The sequence below is a fragment of the Tamandua tetradactyla genome, chromosome 3 (assembly GCF_023851605.1).
Source record: "Tamandua tetradactyla isolate mTamTet1 chromosome 3, mTamTet1.pri, whole genome shotgun sequence".
NCBI classification, from domain to species: Eukaryota; Metazoa; Chordata; class Mammalia; order Pilosa; family Myrmecophagidae; genus Tamandua; species Tamandua tetradactyla.
Genome location: NC_135329.1, coordinates 109,682,017 through 109,702,579, shown reverse-complemented (window position 1 = coordinate 109,702,579; position 20,563 = coordinate 109,682,017). Strand labels below are relative to the sequence as shown.

At 36.2% G+C, this 20,563-nt stretch overlaps 1 long non-coding RNA gene across 1 annotated transcript; it reads left to right on the top strand.

Annotated features, from left to right (window-relative positions):
* The first annotated feature begins 330 nt into the window (after positions 1-330).
* On the top strand, positions 331-20,283 carry LOC143676294 (uncharacterized). The gene is made up of 3 exons (XR_013171979.1): positions 331-492; positions 19,345-19,595; positions 20,212-20,283. It is a non-coding gene; the product is annotated as an uncharacterized LOC143676294 (long non-coding RNA).
* The last annotated feature ends 280 nt before the right edge of the window (positions 20,284-20,563 follow it).

Here is a 20,563-nt window from a genome sequence, read left to right as displayed (position 1 = left end):
CATGTTTCTCCTAATTAGAACAAAATATAAAACCCTCATAAGTTAAAGAAGAATATTGAAGGAGATTCAATGATGTACCCCAATTTAAACGTGTTCTTAATTCTTAATTTTTCACATGCTCAGGAACAAAATGCGTTCCTGTGCATGTGAAACACTGTAAATAGGATCTCTTGAAGATGTTATTTTAAATTAAAGTGTGACCCAACTGAGTGAGGTTGGATCTTAATCGTGATCCCTGGAGGCCTTTAAAAAGAGAAGGAAACCGGAAGCCAGAGGGAGAGAAAGCGAGGGGCGGAGCCAGAAGCCGGATGTCAGTGAGAAACAGGAAGAGAAAGGAGCCCGCGTGGCGAAGTGACACACGGCAGAGGCGCAAGTAAAGGAACCCTCCAGAATGGCAGGCAGACAGCACCAAAATGTTACAGACTTTGGGAAGAAAGCATCACCCTGCTCCTGCCTCCACTTTGGACATCTTCTAACCTCAAAACTGTTAAGGTAACGAATTCCCATGGTTTAAGCCAAACTGCTGTGTGGAATTTGCCTTGGGCAGCCTGACAAACTGAGACACATATTTATAGCATCTCTGTGTATATAATTTCAAGATCAGACAAAATGTTTTCAATATATACAGTTACTAATCTGGTAAAATTATAAAGAAAACAAAGGGGACTGTAAATGCAAAATTCAGGAATGGTGTTATTTTATATGGGAAATAATGGAATGCGGTTGAGCAGGGGTAACAGAGGACTTTGGAAGTTTTGTTATTCTATTTGTTAAGCTAGGTTGTGGGTACACAGGCATTATTATTATTATTTATTTTTGGTAAGTGCCAGTGATAGCAGTGAGATATGTGACTGGTTCCAGATGCATTTTTAATGTATAGTTGATAATATGTGTTGATGATTTGTGTGTGGAGTGTGATATAGGATGATACCCTCAAAGTTTTTGGTCTGAGAAACTGGAAAGATGAAGTCGTTATTTACTAAGGAAGGAGATGGAAAAAGGTTTTGGTGGGTGAAATCAGGGTTCGTTTTCAGGTTGAGATGCTCATGAAATATCCGATGGACATACCAAACACGCAGTTGTGTATATAGATCCGGGTTTCTGGAAAGAGGTCTGAGCTGGAGATATAAAAGCTAAGGCTAGAAATAAAATCACCTGAAACTGAATATTGACTGAAGTGAGAAAAGATATAAAGGATGGTCACTGGGGTGCTCTATGTTTAGAGGATTAACCAGAATGGAGGCTGCACGGTGAGTGGACAGAGAGGTAAGTAAGTCTTCAAAGAGCAGAATGGGGCCTGCAAGCCTGGAGAAGCAACTGACTAACTATACTGTTACCCCTGAGTGTTGAAAATAGCAAAATAGTGAGATTTTATGCTGCCTACTTATGCAAATCAAAAATATATTTTTGAAATGTGAGCCCTGCCATACAGCATACAAAAAATATATATTTTTGTATCACTGTAATGTTTAATGAAAGCAATATTTTAAAAAAGTAATAGAAAGCCAGAATAGTCTAAAACCTTTAAAGACATTGGCTGATTGGTCCACAATTTCCCCATCCCGCACTTCCAAAAAATACCTATGCAGTTCAGGAACTTCTGTCAAACTTTCAGAAAATAAATAACCCCATTTTGTCTGAATGTTTCACAAGTCCTTTTATAATTTTAATGTAATTCTAATTCAAACCCAGAAAAAGACAATGCAAGTAATGAAAATTATGTGCCAGTTTCACACATAAAAATAGATTCTATAAACCTAAATAGAATAGTAGAATATTCAATTCACTAGTGTATTAAAAATTCGAGAAGAGGTTATCTCAGACTACAAGAGTTACTTAATTTTGGAAATCTATTAAAGCAGTTCATCATATTAACAAAGTAATGTAGGAAAACAAATACATGATAGAAAAAAGCTTTTGATAAAATTCAAAATCCATTGGTGGCATACTCTGTTAATGAATGTAGTACTAGAACAGAATTTCTTTGAATTGATAATAGGTATCTAACGAAGGGGCAAAATACACTTGGTGAATTATTATGTGTATCCCATTATAATCAGGAACAAGAAAAGAATGCCTGTTTCTTTATTCCTAGACATAATTATACTGGAGGGCTAAGCCAGTCAAGTAAAATAAGATAAAGAAAGAAAATATGCAAGGATTAAAAAAGAAGAGACAAAAATTGTCATTATTCACAAGTAATAAGATTATATAAAAACATCAAACAGATTCTGAAAAGTACTGTGACTAAGAAAGTATCAGAGAGTTAGAAATTGTTCTTAAAATTCATAGAAAGTAAGTACAAGACTTCAAGACAACGAAGGGAAAATAAGAGTAAGAATTTACCTTTCAGGCTATCAAGACTCAGTTAAAGTAAAATTAATTGAAAGCACCACTATGCTATTGCAGAGATGGTTAACGAGACCAAAGGAACACAATAGAAAATCTAGGAACAAACCTATGCATATCTGGAATCGGGTAATTAGGGAGGAGTCACATCGAATCAGAGGGGAATATGAGCCACTTGAATGTGATATTTTGGCAATTGGTAGTTATATGGAAAAGTAATAGATCACTACCTCTCGCTAATACACAATAATCCCAATGTGACACTCTTACAAAATCACAGTAAAATATTTTTATAACCCCAGTATAGTGAAAGATTTCTTTTTCTTTTATTGATTAAAAAAATTAACAAACAAAACATTAAGGTATCATTCCATTCTACATATACAATCAGTAATTCTTAATATCCTCACATAGTTGCGTATTCATCATTTCTTAGAACATTTGCATCAATTTAGAAAAAGAAATAAAACGATAATAGAGAAAAAAACGATTATACATACCATACACCTTACCCCTCGCTTTCATTTACAACTAGCATTTCAAACTGAATTTATTTTAGCATTTGTTCCCCCTATTACTTATTTTTATTCCATATGTTCTACTTTTCTGTTGATATAGTAGCTAAAAGAATCATCAGACACAAGGTTTTCACATTCACAGAGTCTTATTGTGAAAGCTATATCATTGTTCAGTCATCATCAAGAAACATGGCTACTGGAACACAGCTCCACATTTTCAGGCAGTTCCCTCCAGTCTCTCCACTACATGTTGAACAACAAGGTGATATCTACTTAATGCATAAGAATAACCTCCAGGATAACCTCTTGACTCTGTTTGGAATCTCTCAGCCATTGACATTTAGTCTCATTTCACTCTTCCCCCTTTGGTCGAGAAGGTTCTCTCAATCCCTTGATGTTAATTCTCAGCTCATTCTAGGGTTTTTCTCAGTCCCTTGATGCTGACTCTCAGCTCATTCCAGGATCTCTGTCCCACGTTGCCAGGAAGGTCCACACCCTGGGAGTCATGTCCCACGCAGAGAGGGGGAGGGTGGCGAGACTGCTCGTCATGTTGGCTGGAGAGAGAGGCCACATCTGAGCAACAAAAGAGGCTCTCTTGGGGGTGACTCTTAGGCCTAAATTTTAAGTAGACTTGACCTATCCTTTGTGGGGTTAAGTTTCATATGAACAAACCCCAAGGCTGGGGGGCTCAGCCTATAGCTTTGGTTGTTCACACTGCTTGTGAGAATATCAAGAATTCAACTTGGGGAAGTTGGATTTCTCCCCGCTCTCACCATTCCCCGAAGGGGTCTTGCAAATACTTTTCCAGTCACTGATCAAATCACTCTGGGATTCATTGGGGCATCACTTTGGACAAACCAACAAAATCTTATGTCCTACCTGAGATTCCAAGTACTTATGACATTCAATCAAACTATCTACATGAGTTATATTAGAAAATGCTCTAGTCAAAATATAAATTTTGTAACAAATAAACATTTTTTGCTTTAGTCTCACACATAAGGTGACATTTTAAAGTATTAATTATCATCTGTTTTCAGCACCCTGCAATAATGACATTCATTTGTTCTTCCTCATGCAAAAGCATTTTTAAAATTTGTGCATTGTACATTTCACTATTATAACTCTAGGCATTCCTAGATTATACCATCTCAATCTTTAACATCTATCTTTCTTTCTGATTTCATTTATGTCCCCAGCCCTCCTCCCTCTATCATTCTCACATGCTGCTTCATTCAGCGTTTTAACATAATTACATTACAGTTAGGTAGTATTGTGCTGTCCATTTCTGAGTTTTTGTATCCAGTCCTGTTGCACAGTCTGTATTCCTTCAGCTCCAATTATCCACTATCTTACCCTATTTCTATCTCCTGATGGTCTCTGTTACTAACGACATATTCCAAGTTTATTCTCTAATGTCAGTTCATATCAGTGAGATCATACAGTGTTTTTCCTTTAGTTTTTGGCTAGTCTCACTCAGCATAATGTTCTCAAGGTCCATTCATGTTGTTACATACTTCAAAAGTTTATTCTGTCTTAAAGCTGCATAATATTCCATTGTATGTATATACCACAGTTTGTTTAACCAATCGTCTGTTGATGGATATTTTGACTGTTTCCATCTCTTTGCAATTGTAAATAATGCTGCTATAAATATTTGTGTGCAAGTGTCCATTTGTGTCTTTGCCCTTAAGTCCTCTGAGTAGATACCCAGCAATGGTATTGCTGGGTCATATGGCAATTCTATATACAGATTTTTGAGGAACCGCCAAGCTACCTTCCACAGTGGTTGCACCATTTGACATTCCCACCAACAGTGAATAAGTGTGCCTTTTTCTCCACATCCTCTCCAGTACTTGTCATTTTCTGTTTTGATGACAATGGCCATTCTGGTGGGTGTGAGATGATATCTCATTGTGGTTTTGATTTGCATTTCTCTAATGGCCAGGGACGTTGAGCATCTCTTCATGTGCCTTTTGGCCATTTGTATTTCCTCTTCTGAGAGGTGTCTGTTCAAGTCTTTTTCCCATTTTGTAATTGGATTGGCTATTTTTTTGTTGTTTAGTAGAACAATCTCTGTATAAATTCTGGATATTAGACCTTTATCTGATATGTCATTTCCAAATATTGTCTCCCATTGTGTAGGCTGCCTTGTTACTTTCTTGAGGAAGTTCTTTGATGCACAAAAGTGTTTAATTTTGAGGAGCTCCCGTTTCTTTCTCTCTTTCTTCAGTGCTCTTGCTTTAGGTGTAAGGTCCATAAAACTGCCTCCAATTGTAAGTTTCATAAGATATCTCCCTACGTTTTCCTCCAACTGTTTTATGGTCTTAGACCTAATTTTTAGATCTTTGATCCATTTTGAGTTAACTTTTGTATAGGGTGTGAGATACTGGTCCTTTTTCATTCTTTTGCATATGGATATCCAGTTCTCTAGGCACCATTTATTGAAGAGACTGTTCTGTCCCAGGTGAGTTGGCTTGACTGCCTTATCAAAGATCAAATGTCCATAGATGAGAAGGTCTATATCTGAGCACTCTATTTGATTCCATTGGTCAATATATCTATCTTTATGCCAGTACCATGCTGTTTTGACCACTGTGGCTTCATAATATGCCTTAAAGTCAGGCAGCGTGAGACCTCCAGCTTCGTTTTTTTTCTTCAAGATACTTAGCAATTCAGGGCACCCTGCCATTCCAGATAAATTTGCTTATTGGTTTTTCTGTGCCTGAAAAATAAGTTGTTGGGATTCTGATTGGTATTGCGCTGAATCTGTAAATCAATTTAGGTAGAATTGACATCTTAACTATATTTAGTCTTCCAATCCATGAACATGGTATGCCCTTCCATCTATTTAGGTCTTCTGTGATTTCTTTTAACAATTTCTCGTAGTTTTCTTTGTATAGATCTTTTGTCTCTTTAGTTAAATTTATTCCTAAGTATTTTATTATTTTAGTTGCAATTGTAAATGGCATTCGTTTCTTGATTTCCCCCTCAAATTGTTCATTACTAGTGTATAGAAACACTACAAATTTTTGGATGTTGATCTTGTAACCTGCCACTTTGATGTACTCATTTATTAGCTCTAGTAGTTTTGCTATGGATTTTTCAGGGTTTTCGATGTATAGTATCATATCATCTGCCAATATTGATAGTTTTACTTCTTCCTTTCCAATTTTGATGCCTTGTATTTCTTTTTCTTGTCTAAATGCTCTGGCTAGAACTTCCAACATGATGTTGAAGAACAGTGGTGATAGTGGACATCCTTGTCTTGTTCCTGATCTTAGGGGGAAACTTTTCAGTTTTTCCCCATTGAGGATGATATTAGCTGTGGGTTTTTCATATATTCCCTCTATCATTTTAAGGAAGTTCCCTTGTATTCCTATCCTTTGAAGTGTTTTCAACAGGAAAGGATGTTGAATCTTGTCAAATGCCTTCTCTGCATCAATTGAGATGATCATGTGATTTTTCTGCTTTGATTTGTTCATATGGTGTATTACATTAATTGATTTTCTCATATTGAACCATCCTTGCATACCTGGGATGAATCCTACTTGTTCATGATGTGTAATTCTTTTAATGTGTTGTTGGATTCGATTTGCTAGAATTTTGTTGACGATTTTTATGTCTATTTTCATTAGAGAGATTGGTCTGTAGTTTTCTTTTTTTGTAATATCTTTGCCTGGTTTTGGTATGAGGGTGATGTTGGTTTCATAGAATGAATTAGGTAGCTTTTCCTCCACTTCAATTTTTTTGAAGAGTTTGAGCAGGGTTGGTACTAATTCTTTCTGAAATGTTTGATAGAATTCACATGTGAAGCCATCTGGTCCTGGACTTTTCTTTTGTGGAAGCTTTTGAATGACTGATTCAATTTCTTTACTTGTGATTGGTTTATTGAGGTCATCTATTTCTTCTTGACTCAAAGTTGGTTGTTCATGCCTTTCTAGGAAGTTGTCCATTTCATCTACATTGTTGTATTTATTAGCATAAAGTTGTTCATAGTATCCTGTTAATACTTCCTTTTTTTCTGTGAGGTCAGTGGTTATATCTCCTCTTCCATTTCTGATCTTATTTATTTGCGTCCTTCCTCTTCTTCTTTTTGTCAATCTTGCTAAGGGCCCATCAATCTTATTGATTTTCTCATAGAACCAACTTCTGGTTTTATTGATTTTCTCAATAGTTTTCGTGTTTTCAATTTCATTTATTTCTGCTCTAATCTTTGTCATTTCTTTCCTTTTGCTTGCTTTGGGGTTGGTTTGCTGTTCTTTCTCCAGTTCTTCCAAGTGGTCAGTTAATTCCCAAATTTTTGCCCTTTCTTCTTTTCTGATATAGGCATATAGGGCAATAAACTTCTCTCTTAGCACTGCCTTTGCTGCATCCCATAAATTTTGATATGTTGTGTTTTCATTTTCATTCACCTCGAGGTATTTACTGATTTCTCTTGTAATTTCTTCCTTGACCCACTCGTTGTTTAAGAGTGTGTTGTTGAGCCTCCACGTATTTGTGAATTTCCTGGCACTCCGCCTATTATTGATTTCCAACTTCATTCCTTTATGATCTGAGAAAGTGTTGTGTTTGATTTCAATCTTTTTAAATTTGTTGATACTTTCTTTGTGACCCAGCATATGGTCTATCTTTGAGAATGATCCATGAGCACTTGAGAAAAGGTGTATACTGCTGTTGTGGGGTGTAATGTCCTATAAATGTCGGTTAAGTCTAGCTCATTTATTGTAATATTCAAATTCTCTGTTTCTTTATTGATCCTCTGTCTAGATGTTCTGTCCATTGATGAGAGTGGGAAATTGAAGTCTCCAACTATTATGGTAGATGTGTCTCTTTCCCTTTTCAGTGTTTGCAGTATTTGCCTCACATATTTTGGGGCATTCTGGTTTGGTGCATAAATATTTATGATTGTGCTGTCTTCTTGTTGAATTGTTCCTTTTATTAGTACATAGTATCCTTCTTTGTCTCTTTTAACTGTTTTACATTTCAAGTCTAATTTGTTGGATATTAGTATAGCTACTACTCCTCTTTTTTTGGTTGTTATTTCCATGAAATATCTTTTCCCAACCTTTCACTTTCAACCTATATTTATCCTTGGGTCTAAAATGTGTTTCCTGTAGACAGCATATAGAAGGATCCTTTTTTTTAATCCATTCTGCCAGTCTATGTGTTTTGATTGGGGAGTTCAATCCATTAACATTTAATGTTATTACTGTTTGGATAATACTTTCCTCTACCATTTTGCCTTTTGTATTTTATATGTCATATCTAATTTTCCTTCTTTCTACACTCTTCTCCACACCTCTCTCTTCTGTCTTTTCATATCTGTCTCTAGTGCTCCCTTTAATATTTCTTGCAGAGCTGGTCTCTTGGTCACAAATTCTCTCAGTGACTTTTTGTCCGAAAATGTTTTAATTTCTCCCTCATTTTTGAAGGACAATTTTGTCTGAAAATGTTTTAATTTCTCCCTCATTTTTGAAGGACAATTTTGCTGGGTATAGAATTCTTGGTTGACAGTTTTTCTCTTTTAGTGGTTTAAATATATCATCCCACTGTCTTCTCGCCTCCATGGTTTTTGCTGAGAAATCTACACATAGTCTTATTGGGTTTCCCTTGTATGTGATGGATTGCTTTTCTCTTGCTTTCAAATCCTCTCTTTCTCTTTGACCTCTGACATTCTGACTAGTAAGTGTCTTGGAGAACATCTATTTGGATCTATTCTCTTTGGGGTGCGCTGCACTTCTTGGATCTGTAATTTTATGTCTTTCTTAAGAGTTGGGAAATTTTCAGTGATAATTTCTTCCATTAGTTTTTCTCCTCCTGTTCCCTTTTCTTCTCCTTCCTGGACACCCACAACATGTATATTTGTGCACTTCATATTATCATTCAATTCCCTGAGCCCCTGCTCATGTTTTTCCATTCTTTTCCCTGTAGTTTCTGTTTCTTTTTGTATTTCAGATGTTCCATCCTCCAGTTCACTAATCCTAACCTCTGTCTCTTGAAATCTACCATTGTAGGTTTCCATTGTTTTTTTCATCTCTTCTACTGTATCTTTCCTTCCCATAAGTTCTGTGATTTGTTTTTTCAGACTTTCCATTTCTTCTTTTTGTTCATTCCTTGCCTTCTTCATGTCCTCCCTCAATTCATTGATTTGATTTTTGATGAGGTTTTCCATTTCTGTTCGTACATTCTGAATTAATTGTTTCAGCTCCTTTATCTCATTTGAACTATTGGTTTCTTCCTTTGACTGGGCCATATCTTCAGTTTTCCTGGTGTGATTTGTTATTTTTTGCTGGTGTCTAGATATTTAATTACCTTAATTAGTTTATTCTGGAGATTGCTTTCACTTATCTTACCTAGGGTTTTCTTGCTAGATTAGTTTGTTGTCTGTCTGTTCTTTGACCTTTAATTCAGCTTTTTCTGGGCCTCTAGCTTAGGTTTTGTTTAACAGAGGGTAATTTTTCGATTCTTGTTTTCTTGTTTCTTGTCCTGCTTGTAAGGTGCCTTTTCCCTTCCCACCCTTAGGAGAGTCTACATAGGTATTACAGACTCCAGCCAGGTTTTCCCGGACTAAACTGGCCTCCTGTCAGGGAGAAGGAGTCACCTGCGTCAGTTTTCCCTGAAGGCCAGACCCAGCAGGTTAAAAGACTTTCCTGTGAAGTCTCTGGGCTCTGTTTTTCTTATCCTGCCCAGTATGTGGCGCTTGTCTGCCTTTGGGTCCCACCAGCAAAAAAATGTTGTGACTCCTTTAACTTTGGAAGGCTCTCCCTGCTGGGGGCATGGTGGAGACAGAGGAGACGTTGTAGGCTTGTTTTAATGGCTTCAAATTACCAAGCCCTGGATTCTGAATTCCTTGAGAGAGGGATTCCACCTGAGTTGGGCTTCACCCCTCCCCTGGGGAAGGCTCAGGCAGGAGACAGCCCTGAAAGCAGTCCGTTTCTGCCTATGCCTGGGACAGTTGCAGCCGAGTAGTCCCACCACTGAATCCAGAGGCAGCCTAACCTCCATAGAAACAGCCACAAAAACCTCCGTTTTGTCCCCTTTACTTTTTTTCGGTTAGCACAAAAAGTGACCTCAGCCTTGACCAGTTTCACCTGAGCTGGGGGCCTAATTTTAGTAGTCAGAATTTGTTTATTAATGCCACAATTGATGTTTGGTTGGACTCAGTCCCTGCTACTGTTAGAGTGTCTTTCCTTTCCCTCTGGGAAGCCGCCTGTGGGTGAGGGGCACCGGGTGCTGGCTGCCGCGACTTGGGGAAGTCACGGTTCCGGAGACTTGCAGCCGGTCCAGCTGGTCCAGACTGGGGTACGCTGTGTGTCCAATTACTGTCGTGGCTCCGGGAGCTGTTCTGTACTGTTTCTGGTTATTTAGTAGTTGTTCTGGAGGACGAAGCCGCCATCTTGGCCCCTCCAGTGAACGATTTCTTAAATAAAACCCAATAAGCACAAACTACAAAGGGTTCGAATATGGCTAGATTAAACTTTTAAAACTATGAAACTGTACTACACAGAGAGTGAACCTTAGTTAAACCATGGGCTATAGTTAATAGGACAATTATAAAAATGAACTTTCATCAGTTATAACAAATGTTCCACCCCAGTGCAAGGTGTGAATAGAATGGTATATGGGAATCCTGTATTTTATGCATGTATGCTCTAGAAACCCACAACGTCTCTAATAAAGGAAAAAAAAAACTATGTTTATCAAAAAGTACCATAAACACATTGGAAATACAAGCCATAGACTTAAAAAGATATTTTCACACACAAGCAATGTAGGAAATTTAACCATAATATATAAAGAACTCCTGAAATTAAATAAGAACAAACCAACACAATAGCAAAATGGGACAAAGACTTAAGCAATTTGATAAGAAGGATCCCAAAGGGCAAATAAGCACATGGAAAGATGTTTGACCAATGTAAATTAAAACAATCATGATATATAGTTTCTCACCTTTCCATTTGGAAAAAAGTTATGGAATGGGTATAAGGGAGTATAGAAAATTAATGAGTCAGTTATCCAGTTATGGTAAGGCCAGGTTATTGGGAAGGGGAAGGAGGGCAGACATTGGAAGTCAGGAGAAAGAGCTTGTTTAATTTAGTAGAAAACAGAGGCAACCATCCTCAGACCCTAGACTGTCTTGGCTGGACCCCTGTGCCACTTACTAGCTGAGTAACCATGGGCTGTTATTTAACTTCTCCAGGACCTCAGTTTCATCATCTGTCAAATGAAGATAATAGTAGAACCTATCTTTTAGGGCTTTTATGAGGCTTCATGTTAGCATATGAACATTTATAAAGTTAGAAAAGTGCTTGCTACATAGTAAGCACATATAATATATATTAAATGAAATATGAAAATCTTTATGTGGCAGAGGCCATTGCCATGTGAAACCGATGAACTTCCCAGACATTCATTTCAATAGGTATTTTGAAGGGAGTTGAGGAGGGGGGTATTACAGAACAGTCTTGATGTGTAAGTGAGTAGAATAAGAGAGAGGGGCAACTGAAAAGAGGAAAAGGATAATAAGGCCTCCATTTCCAGTCTGATATAATACACTAGCTCAAAGCCCTATGGAGAAGGAGTCCTTCTCTCTATTTATGTCAAGAACATGGCCCATTAGGACTGAAGGGTAGCAGCTCTTGATCCAGCTTTGGGAGAGGCCAGGCTCTGCAGGACTGTCATCTCTGAAAAGCCCCAGCTGAGTATGCCTGTGGTGTGGACAGCCCCTGCTCAGAGGGCATGGGTGGCCCATTATAGGCTGGCAGAAGAGCTCCATGTTGGGTATAGATTAGTTTGTGAGCACAAGTGAAAGTCTTCTGGGGACAAGCAGAAGTAATAGGGTAATAGTGTGTAAGAGATGAGATTAAATAAATGCAAATGGAGGCGTAGAGAGTATTTTGGATTTCTCATTTGATTAGTTTGTTATCACAGGAGTGGTTCTACATGTACACTGGATGATATGTAAACTAATATAATAAAACAAAGCAATAAAATAAAATAAAAATAATAAACTAAGTTGTTTCCCTAACATCTCATTACTGCAGTGTTTGACTTTTATGAAAATCATTTGACCTTTTTGTGTCTTAGTTTCTTTTCATGTTACATTTGGGGAATAAGATGCATCCTCTGTTTTTATAGGGCTGTTATAAAGCTATGTAATTATAATAAGTGAGAAAATCTCTGGAAAAGTAAAAAAAGAAATAAGGTATGAGAATGTCACATTGACAATTCAAAGGAGCCTTGACAGATTCTAGTTGGCTCTCCAACAATGCCTTATTATTGGTTTGAGTTGGTTTACGGATAGGATGCTTTCCTGGGAGTCTGACCCCAGTCAGAAGTGGACTAAGAATGACTTCCTATTTTCTAAGGAGTATATGTAGTGTGCTTTTATTTTCAGGGAGCAAAGTATAGAATTGTTAAGCTGAAAAAAAACAATGATTTATATTTCTTAATGTGAATCCCTGTCTTCCCTATATGTGACACGGAGGGTGGATGGATCAAGCAACACGTCACCAGAACATTCAAGAAGGATTCTGGAATGTCTCACTGTTGTTTCTTTTTATATTCTTAGGTCCCCAAATGAACAACGAGTTAGAATTTGGTATTCTACACATCACACCAAACCCAGCATCCCCAATATATGTGTGTGTGTGTGTGTGTGTGTGTGTATATATATATATATGCAATTTAGTAACCAGCAAAACATGGAAGTAAAACTGTGTTGGAGGAAGAAAAAGGGTGGAAGCCTGTCATCCAGTGTTCCAAAATAGACAGTCCTCTGACAATTGATGACAGTGTAGAAAGGCTGCTGCCAGATGCAGGACAAATGGACTCAGTGCCACAATTCTTTCAAAATCAAAGAAATGTCAGGTATTATTACTATTAACATTAAACTTAAATATAGGGTAAGAAAATTGTGCTAACAGTGTTCTTTTTGATTCGTATTGTTCAAAGGCCCTGATTCTGGGCTTCTGTTGATAATTGGTTTTAAAATTTAAAGAGATTGCTTATCGACAGTCTTTATCAGAAGAAATGCAATGGGTAGAAATATAAATGTGGGGCATTTTATACTGGTTTACTGTTCTGGTGCTCATTTGAAGACAAAATTTAATATGTTGCTTGCATTATCTACTACTCATCAAATTAATAGTTACAATTAATCAGTAATATAGCATTCAATAGGGATTAAAGGGGCTTTTAAAAGTAATCTGTGATATCGTGTATGTGGCAAAAGATTGAGTGCACAAGGGCCTATGGTACAGGGAATTAAGTTAGTGGGGAAGGTGTCAGAGATTCAACAATTTGATTGAACAAATACTTTGTTTGCCTACTGGATGGTGGGCTGTATTCTAAGTGCTGGAGGTTTGAGATAACAAAAACAAAATCAAAAAAGAAAAACCTGCTCTTGTGGGCCTTACACTGTAGCTGGAAAAGATAGACAGTAAACAACAAACATCTGAAAAATAAGCAGGCAAAATAAAGGAGAGAATGTGGGGGAATGAAAGTGTAACTATAAAGGTGGAGATGGAATTTTAAATCAGGCATTCAGGATAAGCATCAGGTGAATGGTGGCCTGTGTGCAAATACCCTAAAGGAGGTGAAGGATCTGTGGGTAAAGAGCTTTGACAGCAGAGAGAATCGTGTGACCCTGAAACGGGTACACTGGCACTAGCTTTAGAAACCACAGAGACCACTGTGAATGAGGAGGAGCATAGCAGGAGAGGAGGGGCAGGTAAAAGGCAGGACAGAGGTGTGTGGATCCTGGAAGGCCTTGTAGGCTCTTGGAAGGTTTGAGTTATATTTGGAGTGGAGGGGGGAGCCATAAGAGCATCCGAGCAGCAGCCACCTGATCTGACTTGCATATTATCAGCATCATTCCAGCATGTGTTTAAAGATAGACTTATATCTTATGGGTCAAGAGAAGAAATAGGGATACCAGGTGGGAGGGTTTTGTGAAAAATAAGTGGTGATAATTCTTACCAGAGCACTGGAGAGATTGGACATGGCACACTTTGTGAGGTTTGCCAGTGAGCCCAAGTGAACAATACTTGGACTCTGACTGCAATAAAATATCAAATGCAGAATAAAATAAATGGTGATGTATATAGAACCAGAAGGCCTGGGGAAATATTTTTCCTTTTGTCTCCCTTTCATAATGCTTTCACTTCTCACATCATGATCTGTTTCCTTCAGCTTGAAAAATCATTACTAATTTGGAGGAAAGATGCAAAATCATCCATAAACTTTCAGTAGATGCCCTTGCGTTTGTGGAGTACTTCCCCTGTTCCCTGAAGCTAACAATGATGCATAATGCATAATGCACTCCATGCCTTACATAAATACACATAAAACTTGAGCAGCTAAGAGGATGGAGCTATTAAAGAAAACAGTGTGGATGTAAAGCAGTTTTGCAGAGTAAAAATTTTAAGCCAGGAGCTCTTTCTGAAAGAACAGATTGGATTTCTGATTAGAGATTGGAGGAAATGATAATTGAAATGCTTATTTCAATACACGTAGCCTAACGTGTGAATCTGTCCAACTAATACTTGGTTTGGCAAGAAAGAGAAACAAATGCATGATCCCATATTTCTTTTAAGGGTATAGCTACTTATTTTTCTCCACTCTGTAGCCACATTCTTCTAATCAAGCGGATTGATTTATTGTTGTTGTTATTGCTATTTTTAACCAGTTTACGTCATATATTTTAGTTTTTCATGATTTTGCTTTGAAGTTCATGACATGACTTCAGTTGATGAAATAATAAGCGTAAGAAGCCAAGAGAACATTTTGTGTAATAATGTGCTGAAGTCATCATCTACTGAAGCCAACTATTCCTTAAATCTCACTGATTCTCCTGTAACTGTTATCATTATTGAAGTGGTTGTCCAGCTTGCCTCATCTGAGATCAAAATCCTCCAGGTTGCTTATTCGCATTTCAGAATAGTCTACTCTAAGTGGGAGAACTTTCGTGTACTCTTGATGATGCATCAATCCAAACATCATACTTGGTGGTGTGTATTTTATATCCCTGTTTTTTCGCAATAGTTAAGCTGAGGGAAGAGCATATTGCATCTTTGAAATTTTATAGCTCAACTTTCTTTCTGTTCTTCTGAAATTATTGAAAATTGGAGTATGTATCTTTCCTGTTGATAAGATGAAACAGTCTGGGAGACCAAGCCATTAAGCCTGAACACAGAAAAGTAAGTTAAACAATATTGGCAGAGGTAGGAAGAGGAGGATTCTCTCACAGTTACCCTGTGTCTTTTGAGTATCACTAAGTCATGACAATGGCTTAAGACATACATGCCCCATCGCTGAGAGATAGCATGACCTAAGGGAACATGCCCTGAATTAAAATCAGTCATAGTTCTGGCAATTTTTGGCTTTCATGGAATTATTTCCTCATCTGAACATTTATATTATCTACCTCAAATGGTTGATGTTAAGATGAGACTTCATAAAGATATGTACATAATTTACTTGGAGTATAGTAGATATTCAGACAAATGTTAATTTTTTTCTTTAGCTCCTTTTGAATTTTTCATCCAGGGTGATCGGAGGCTTGTCACAGCAGAAGGGCAGATGAATTGACAACTGCTGGTTCTTTCTCTTTTTCTGCTGTTCACCTAGAAGCACTCATTTGCATCTCTTCTTAGGCACTGTTCTTGTAGTTCCATTACAGAATAACATTGTACTCTGTAACTTATGTCTCAGAGCTTAAGTCTTTCAAAGAGTCTTCCTGCTGTGATTTGTATGCTCATTTCCCAGGACTTAATTTTTTAGTTCATTATGTGAGGGTAAAAGTCCATATATCCTGGTACTTTGCCCTGCCCCTGCTCTTTCTCAAGAGGTTGTTGGACTTTAATTAGCATAAAAACTAAGTGAAAGCTCCATCACCAAATGAATGTATTAGGTTAGCATAGTTTTGTGGAATACTTGTGAAAATTTCCTTAACTGTTAATGATTGTGCGATGACAGACTGCAGAAATCATTCCATGAGATTTAGAATTTCAAGGTGAGTGAACTGCAGAACTCCATATTATTAGGTGATGAGTGATAATTACAATCATTATCACAACATGGAATGACTTTAAGGTAATCCTAAAATTGTCTCTGAAAGCCATAGCTTTGTGAATCCCAATATACACTTAAGTGTAAAATGAATATATACAGTAGAAATAATCTATTAGCTGAAGTGCTTTAGCCATAAAATAGGAAGTTAAAGCAATATGAAATGATATCAAGAACAAAATAACTCTTCTATGAAAATGAAGACCAGTTTGTGTAGAATCATCAATGGCTATGAACATATGGTAATTTTAATACAAAGATAAATTTAATACAGAGGAAATACTTCCTCTGGTCCTGTAGCTTTTCTCAGATGGGGGTGTGCAATTGCTGTGAGTTGGGGGGAGGATCTATACTTATATAATGAGTGAAACAATATATTCTATTCATTTTTTGTATTACTATAGCACAGTTCAATAAATAACTCTTTTACAGCTATTGACACTTTTTTTTAGCCTTGTTACTAATCCATTTTTCTCTTAATACTCATGGTTTTATTCTATCCCTTCTCATTCAACTGCCTTCCTTGAAGTTGCTTTAAAAATTTGGGAAATTTTTAACATTTTTTTTACTGATTTTTTTGCTTTGGGGTGTGATTTTATTGTTATTAATATTATTTAAATTATAAAAGCTGTAGTTTTACAAAAAAGCCATGTAAAAAATACAATATTCCCATATACTCCTTCCTGTTGATGCTTTCTATTAGTGTGATATCTTTTTTACAATTGATGAAAGATTATTAAACATTTTAAATTAAATTATTAAATATTTTAAATTATTAGTGTGGTATATATTTTTAAATATTTAATATTAAATTATTAATAATGCATAGTTTACATTAGGCATGTTTATTTTTGCTGTTGGTATTTGATGGAATGAATAAAATAGGACAATATCCAGGTTATGACACCTCAATAGTGTGGATCTATATAAACAAGATGCAAGATTTGATTTAGATATACTTCCCTGAGCTGGTGTAAATATATTCCGAACTTAGCCCTTTTTTATCTGTGTGCTTTAAAAATGGTGTTTTATCTTCATAATATCTAAAAATGTGTATTTTTGGTTTATTTCTGTTTGGAGTGGGTCACTCATTTATGAGAGAATCAGGATATATTTATCTCAAATAGATGACTCATAAAAGAGGTTAATACCATAACCAAATTTTCCTACAGACTATTTTCTCACATAAAATTAGAAATTTAAAATATTTTCTCCTCAATTAAAAGATAATACCATAGGGTTTCTAAAGAAAAGCTAGTTTCCCCTTACTTGATTCAAAAATAGTGCTTAAATTCATTTCTTAAGCAGTAGTATATGCCCTAATGAAAGACTATTTGTTATTTGGTATCCAACCATAGATTGAATAAAGTTTTACAGAGATTGATTTTCTACTTGTTTGATATGTTACCTCCCAAGTAATAAATGCAGTGTATTTTATTTCATTAAAATGAAGACCACTTAAAGAAAGGTATCACCCTATATAGTATATAAAAATATAATAAAATCTCTGTTATTGATGCTAATCAGGAAAGCATTGATATAGATATATCAAATGGTTATGAGTTAAAAACATTATTTGTATATGGATTTGGAATTTTTACTTCACATGTGTGTGTGTCAAAAATTCTGGACATTCTCTTCACTTCAAATTAAACCCTAATAAATAGGCAGGAAAAACTGAAGAGGATTGCCAGGACTATAAGGGATATAGACAAACTTGCTGCCCGGAATAAAGTGGAAACAAAACAAAACAAAGAATGAAGGATGGAAGGATGGAAGGATTGAAGGGAGTGAGGGTAGGAAGGGAATGGTGAAAAGGATGATAGAAGGGTTGGGGGGAAAAGGAAAGAGGTAAAAATTATGCCAAATGGGTCCCTTTCTCTAGAATTTCAGCATTATTTTCATATTTGATGAACTGGATAAGATGAGAGGACATTAATTATTTGGGTTTCTAAGGCCCACTGCTGGAAAAAGCTTGAGAATGGGGAAAATACCAAGGTAAAAAATGTTAGAACATAAAGAAAAATGTCATTGAACGTGCAGTCTGAAAATAATATTTGCTACATATTATCAAGGCTAGACATTGTATTTGTATTTTCAAAAAGGAGACATTTACAGATTTACTATTCTTAAATACCTACTGTGCAAAAAGCATGGTGCCAGGTATTAACTATAATTTTTATGTTTTCACATTTCATTTCACCTGCTTGCATAATTCTTAAGCAAAATATAGCAAGGTAAACTTGAATGACTCCTTGTGTTCTTTTTGTGCTATTAAAATAGACTATATTAGCAACTGTCAAACCAACTTCCACGCTCTTGGTGAAGTGCTAACCTTCTTGTTGCATGATATCTGTTCTCAGCAGAGTTATTCTTTTGTTTATTTCCGAAACAAAGAGGAAGGGGATAGTATATTTCAGAGTTTATACCTATTTTTTCTTTGCGTACGTAAGCAATGGAAATCTGCTCATAAGGAGAGAAAATGACAACAGCTTACTAAGCATCCTTTAAATTGTCTCTGCAATTCCTTCCCCTATTTCCCCCCTGCTTATTTAATTTGGAAATAACTTATTATATTTATTATTCCCTGTTTTTAAGAAAACCTGATGCAGTAATTGTATCACTACCAATTTTATTATTATTTTTTGCAACTACCTGGACATGAGGTAGGTCCTCATTAAATGGTATCTATTGTAAGTCCAAGGATGGAGACTTCGTTATGTATGAAAGGATACTAAAATCCTTTCCAAGATACTGCAGACTTATCAAATACCATTCACAGTGGTCTTGACCAGGACACATATGTGCATTTATATTTCTATTTTGGGGTAAATGAACTATACCAACTTTTATATGTATTGGTATGTTAAAGTTTGAACTGATCTATAAATTTAAGTCCTATTTAGGGATTAGCAAACTGATCTGCTAAAACATTTATGTAATTTTTTATTCTTCTCACTGAAGCCTTTTTAAAATGAAAAAAAAAAAAAAGAGCACTGAAATAGTGGTGGTAACATCTGCCCAAGTGAATTCTTAAAAGTCAGAGGGAGTTGAGCCATAATATATTTAGCATTGGATGCTTCCACAGAAATCATTTGAATTCTACTGTTGTCATATGGGGAACTGCATCCAAGCTGCAAGCTAACAGATCTGGTTTTCTTTAAATCAACTAAAATTATCAAGGATCGATATCTTGTTACTTGATTTAAACCAACACAAGCAAACCCTAGATAATGAGTCAGGAGACTTTAGACTCTATCATTGATATAATTTTGTGTTGTGGACCTTTTTATAGAACAGTTGTGGGACCCAGTTTCCTTATCTGTTGATCAGACAAATGGTGATGCTTTGTCTAGATCCCCTTGGGCCATTTTGCTCTCCCTGTATGTTCCTTCCCCAGGTTCTGTGAACTTTTGTTTCCAGTGACTCAGACCTCTGCCTCTCTTCAGAAGAGGAGGGACATTGTGCTGGAAGATGTAGCATCCAAATTGCATGTCCCGATGGTGGTCCTTAACCAAAGACTGCTTCAGGCAGAGTATGAAAACTCACTTCCTTTGTCTGTAGTTGGAATAGACTCTGAGGTGTTATTTACACTCCAAGGATCCCCATCAGGATCAGGCCCAGGCTAGAACTTTGCCTGAAATCACAAAGGTAATTTTTTGACTTCTTCTCCCTATCCTGCCTATCCTGCTTCCCCTATCTACTTAAAATCTTCCTTGCTAATGCTTGTTTATTATATCACTGGCTGCAAATCCTCATCTATTTTCTTCCAGGAAGTCCAGCCTAAGATACCCATAAAACAAAATGCTGGATTAAATTCCTCTTCTCCTCTAATGTTCTGACACCAAGTTATATATACATATATATATGAAATATTATATATATGAAAGACCGTATCATTATGCTGTACTAAATTCTAGTGAGCAAACAATAGTGAGTGCAAAATCTTCTAATCAACTTGATTTCTGTGACTAGAGATGAAGCTGCAATTGCATTTTTACTTTTCATAATATTCATAAAAATTAAAAGGGCGTGGTATTTTTGTACTGTGTTTGTTGATATGACACTATTATTTGGATGCTTTGTGAAATTGGAGGAAAGAGAAATTGTATATGTAATTACCCAAGGCTGATGCTAAATTACCTGAGGTTGAGAGCAAAGAGTTTCTTTGTAGGTTTCACTTGCTGGTTCTTGGAAAGAAAGAAAACAGTGATAAGAATGTGTGAATAGCTTTTGTGTTATTGTTTTGTATTTTTGTTTCTTTAAGGAAGAGAAAAAAACTACAAGCAATTTTCTACCAGAGAAAAGTGTCAATTGATAGTAATATAGAGACACAGTAGGTGTGTACACTCATTCAGTTATCATTCAAATAAAATGTGGAAATTTCATTTAATTGCATAATTGAGGGCAAACTCTTATAAATAAGCAACAATATTCAGCAACCCAAGGTTTGTATGCTCATGGTTTTATAGTCCTGAGGTTGAGAAATGAAAAAAGAAAAATACATCAGTAATTTAGAGATACCTAAGTATATAATATATGTTGAGTATACAGCATTCTCATAAACTTTTTTCAAAGGGTCCTTTTCTAAAATTTCTCTGAAGATTCTGGATACTGCA